The 5394-nt window shown below is 46.4% G+C and overlaps 1 non-coding gene across 1 annotated transcript; it reads right to left on the reverse strand.

Moving 5' to 3' along the window:
- Nucleotides 1-4569: 4569 nt before the first annotated feature.
- On the reverse strand, nt 4570-4677 carry LOC138399212 (U6 spliceosomal RNA). The gene has a single exon (XR_011236109.1). It is a non-coding gene; the product is annotated as a U6 spliceosomal RNA (small nuclear RNA).
- Nucleotides 4678-5394: the final 717 nt, after the last annotated feature.

The following is a 5394-nucleotide window of genomic DNA, read 5'->3' on the forward strand; positions in this document are numbered from 1 at the left end:
CAAGCAAGGTGGTGCTACAAGGGCTGAGCAGACTATTTCTGCCCAATTAGGAATCCCATAATGGGCATTCTTGGCTCCACGACTCTATTGGATCTGCAGAGATTTTGTCACATCTTCATCCTGGTCTGAAGGCTCCCCCTGTCCGATCCTTTATAATGAAATTGTGATGTAGGATTTATTACTGCTATTTATTGTTGAAGACATGAAGGCTCAGAAAGGTCATGGTGCTTGCCTGAGATCGCCCAGATACTAAGAAGTGGAGCCAGGATTTGAACCAAGACCGTTGGACTCCAGTGTTTGTGCCCTTTCCCCTGCCGTGCCCAGTGTGTAGGAGAGAGTAAGGCCTCACGGGGGCCCTGCTCCCTCCTGTAAGCCCCAAAGCCTCTGGCATCTTCATCAATGCTCCGTAATCCTATCAGAGCCAGAAGAATCGTTCAGTGTGATGTGCAGGATAGAGAGATCAGAGTCCCCCCTTTCACCCTACAAACACCTCCCTCATCTCCCACTCTGATTGAATCTCCCACTCTGATTGACCTCTCTCCCAGTGTCAGACAAAGAGCTAACTCGAATAAAAGTAGAAATCATAATAATTATTACAAGATAATGACAACATAAACTTAGCTCGCACTTAACACAAGGGCTCTCATGATGCAAACCTTTTCATCCACACATTTTCCCGCTTAATATTTGTTCTTACATCTGCCTTGCAAAGAACTCACTCCCCTTGTGAGTGTTCTTGCGGGTCTGTCCTCCAGCTGACCCTGAATTTCAAGGAGGAGGCAGATGCTCAGCTGCTGCTCAGCCCTCTGGCTATACTTTGAGCCTCAGAGAGACAAGCAGGTACATGATTTTCTGCCTCATTACAAATAGGGAAACATTAAGGAGTAACTTGGGTTGTGTGTACGGCAGAGCGTGGCTGCGCGGCCTTGACGCCCTTCCCGTGGTTTGGCTCAAAGGAAATTACAAATGTTATTAAGCGTGTGTTATATCTGTCTCACGGGAATTTCATTTAGACCCTTGATATATAAACGCTCGTTCTGGCCCGCGAGAAGAATGGTAGTACCATTTATTGATGATTTACTATGTGCCAGGCACCGTGATAGGTGCTTTATAGGCGTCTGTGTGCTGAGTAGCTTTCCAGGTAGGCGTGAATGTCCCATTGACTAATGAGCAAATGGGAAGAGCACTCAAGAAACTGGCTTAAGCTCACACAGCTGGTTAGGGGCAGAATCAGGATTCAAACCTCTTTTTCTTTTTTTTCTTTAGACAGGGTCTCCCTCTGTCGCCCAGGCTAGAGTGCAGTGGTGTCATGATAGCTCACTGCAACATCAAACTCCTGGGTTCAAGCGACCCTCCTGCCTCAGCCTACCAAGTGAGTAGCTGGGACTACAAGCATGTGCCACGACACCCCGCTAATTTTTCCATTTTTTTTACAGAGACGGGGTGTCTCACTCTTGCTCAGGCTGGTCTTGAACTCCTGACTTCAAGAGTGCCTCCCATTTTGGCCTCGCAAAGTGTTAGGATTACAGTCGTGAGCCACCGTGTCCATCCTTAGACCTAACTGTTTTCTGACTCCAAAGCGTATTTAATGCACCATGCCACATAGCTTTGGGAAGAAATGGGCTTATGACACTCTGAACATAAATATTTTTAAATAGATATTAAAGCTATTAATGTAATGATTTAAAATTCACGGTCTGAAACCACAATTACTTTTGCACCAACCTAATATATGTGTATCTCCTAACAATTTGTGAGCTAAGTAACATCTTCCATCCTAAAGCAGCCTTCCCTCTTTCTACGCCCCTAACTACCCCTTTCAAGTCCAAACTTAAGAGAATATTAGTCCCTACTTCCTCCCAGCCTGTTATCTCCCCAGCATACTTCGCTTGGTCTCCCATGTCCCCCCCCCCCCCCCCCCCCGGTCACAGAAACTGGTCATGGTCACCAATGACCTCGGTGGTGCCAAATCCATTGCCTCTTACCTTCCTTGTCTCTCCTCATCTTTTTCAGGTTTCAAGGTACATTTGGCCTTCTTCATCCCTCCCTCGTTTCTCAAAACAATCTCCTCCCTTAGTTCTGGGACACCACATGCTCAGTCCCCCTCATGCTGGTGGCCCATATTACTGGCCCTTTATGCAATAGCCACGCCTTCCTTCTTCCTTACAAATAAAATCCCAGTGTTTTTCAGGGCAGCAAAGTGTCCAGCTAAAAACACCTCCTTTCCTGGACTCATTTGATGTTAGCGATGGCTATGTGTGGCAGTTCTGGCTACTGAAGATGCCGGGTGACTACAGGCTTCCAGGAAAGCTTTCCTGTTCTGGTTAAAAAGGGGCTGACTTGCCCCACACCCCTCCTCCTCCCTCTGAGTTGTGCAGGAGGGTGCAACTACCCTACCATCTTGTGACCATGAAGCCACAGGTATGAGGATTGTGGCCTTTATGTAAAGAGGGCAGAAGAGGAAGGTAAAAGAGCCCAAATCTCCTAAAGTACGGTTGATGGGCTAACTGGCTCCAGACTGCTTGTTATGTTAAGAGCACATACCCCTGTCTATTTAAGACACTCTACTGGCCGGGTGCGGTGACTCACGCCTGTAATCCTAGCACTCTGGGAGGCCGAGGCAGATAGATTGCTCGAGGTCAGGAGTTCGAGACCAGCCTTAGCAAGAGTGAGACCAACCCCCCCTCATCTTTACTAAAAATAGAAAGAAATTAGCTGGACAACTAAAAATATATATAGAAAGAATTAGCCGGGCATGGTGGCACATGCCTGTAGTCCCAGCTACTCAGGAGGCTGAGGCAGGAGGATCGCTTAAGGCCAGGAGTTTGAGGTTGCTGTGAGCTAGGCTGACACCACGGCACTCACTCTAGACACTCACTCTAGCCGGGCAACAGAGCAAGACTCTGTCTCAAAAAAAAAAAAAAAAAAGACACTCTACTAGTGTTTGCTGCTGCTGTTTGCCATCCAACACACATTCTGAACTGCTGTACCACCTGGCCTCTGAATCTTAGAAACACCCGGGCTTTAGTCCTTGACCTTCTTTTTTTTCTTTCTAATGATCTCATGAGGTGACTTTACGCCTTCCCTTAGCTTTAAATAATAATTATATACTGAGGATATCTGAATTTATGCCTCTAGCCCAGACTTACTTGGCATTTACATTTCATTGTCTTAGAGGGATTTCTGGGTGGTGTTGATACGTCCACATCTCCCACATCTGGATCAACAGGAAGTCCTACATTTTCTGCCTCTTAAATATGTGGAGAATCCATTCATTTCTCTCCGACCCCTGGGCTCCCTCTTTTAAAAGGACACAGGAATACGGAAAACATCTCCTACCACACACAGCCTGGACGCAGAGGGCTGGGAGGACCTTGCACTCGCTGGGCTTTCTACATTAGCATGACTTTACTTCTCCATTGTCTTCATTAGCATGACTTTACTGTGCCTGGAAATGCTAGCCCCGGGAAATCACTTGATTGTTCATTACAGAACTTCCTGAAGGAGCCATCAAATTTACAGCTTAAAGCATTCACATTTTATGACCCCAAATTCTTTGAATCTGTTACCTGAAAATTCTAAAATGGAAAGCCTTTCTAGTTCCAACGATCCTAAATTGTCATATCATGATCCTTACCCGACCCTAATCAAGCTTCCACACTGCAGGGCCTGTCTTACATCAAATTCCAAATTCTCAATAAAATTCAACCTTGTCTTTTCCATTAGAAGATGCTGCCAAAATTCTGTCTTGATCCACTACCATAGAAAGCAATAAACTCAGCTTTCTTTTTTAGACAGGATCTTGCTCTGTCTTCCTGGGTAAAATGCAGTGGCGTCATCGTAACTCACAGCAACCTCAAACTCCTGAGCTCAAGCAATCCTCCTGCCTGAGCCCCCTGAATAGCTGTGACTACAGGGGCCACCACGCCTGGCTAATTTTTCTATTTTTTTCCAGAGATGGTGATAAGGAAAACCCCCATCAGTCACCTGAGACCCCCCACCTCTCACGGAAGACCCGCATCAGCATAATACTAACCTAACACCTGGCCCATCAACTAATCTATTACCTGGCACATCAGCATAATACTAATCTATTAACTGGCACATCAACATAATACTAACCTATTGCATGACATATCAACTAGCCTATTACCTTAGCCACCTGAGACCCCATCCCTCGGACCACCCCAACTTAATAAAAGTGGGAAAAATCGGGTAGATGGGGCCCAGAATTTGGTGGCGAGACCCCTCTGAGCCCGGCGGCGAATAAACCTTGATTCTCAGACTCTCCGAGTGCCACTCGGTTTGTCCTCGGGACCACCCGCTGGAACACTTGCTGTAACAATGGGATCTTTTACTTGCTCAGGCTAGTCTTGAACCACTGACCTCAAGGGATCCTCCTGCCTTGGCCTCCCAGAGTGCTGGGATTAAAAGCATGAGCCACTGGGCCTAGCTGGAAGCCAGGTGTTGACAACATCACCGTCTCATCGGGACCACTTTATTAATAATATAATAACTTCTTTTAATTTGTCTGCTTTTCCACCTTTGCTGTACTCAAATCTAGTCTCCAAGTTCCAGCCAGAGTGATCCTTATATTCATTTCATCCTTGCGCAGGGGCCATGCTAATCTTCTCTATATTTTTCCAATTTTAGTATATGTGCTGCCAAAGCTAGCACAGGGAGTGATCCTTATAAAAAACACAAATTGGGCCTAATTATTCCTCTGCCTGAAACCTTCTGTATCAGATGCCTCATGTCCTCTCAGTGTCACTTCTGATTTCTGCAGTGGTTGGGATGGGTAGTCCAGGGTGGGCTTCAAGTCAATTCAGAGGTCACCTCCTGTGCACACCAGGAAACTTTGCCTCCTGCCCGGTCATCCCCCCAAAGCTGCAGATGCTGGGAAGCTTGAGGCAAAGGACAAACAGTGTCACCTCCAGTCCTGCAGGAGAACAATTATGGAGACTTGCTTCATGGATGTCCAGGGGGATGAAGCCCCTCTTGCTTCTGTTGTAAGTGGCAACCTTAATGCATTGTTTTTTTCCTACTTTCCTGTCTTACTCTTTTGGTCTCTCCTCTTTCCTGGGATCATTCCAAGTAAACTCTCTTCCTTATGGTTTTGTTCTGGCTCTGCTTTCCAGGGGAACCCAAGCTCAGGGACCGTGGGCACTTCCTCTTCACTTGGAATCATCCACACTATGCCAATAAGTCCCTGCTCACTTCTTCTATCTCATCTCCTTCTCTCCCCTTCTTGTACTATACTGTAGGCACCTTGGCTCCCTGCTAGTTACTTAAATGCATACAAAAATAACAATGACACTTTGTGTACTTCAGCTAGAGTTTATCCTGGCTGGACAACCAGGACTGTCCACCTCCAGAATAATAAGCAGGTGCATC

This window comes from Eulemur rufifrons, chromosome 18, assembly GCF_041146395.1.
Source record: "Eulemur rufifrons isolate Redbay chromosome 18, OSU_ERuf_1, whole genome shotgun sequence".
NCBI lineage: Eukaryota > Metazoa > Chordata > Mammalia > Primates > Lemuridae > Eulemur > Eulemur rufifrons.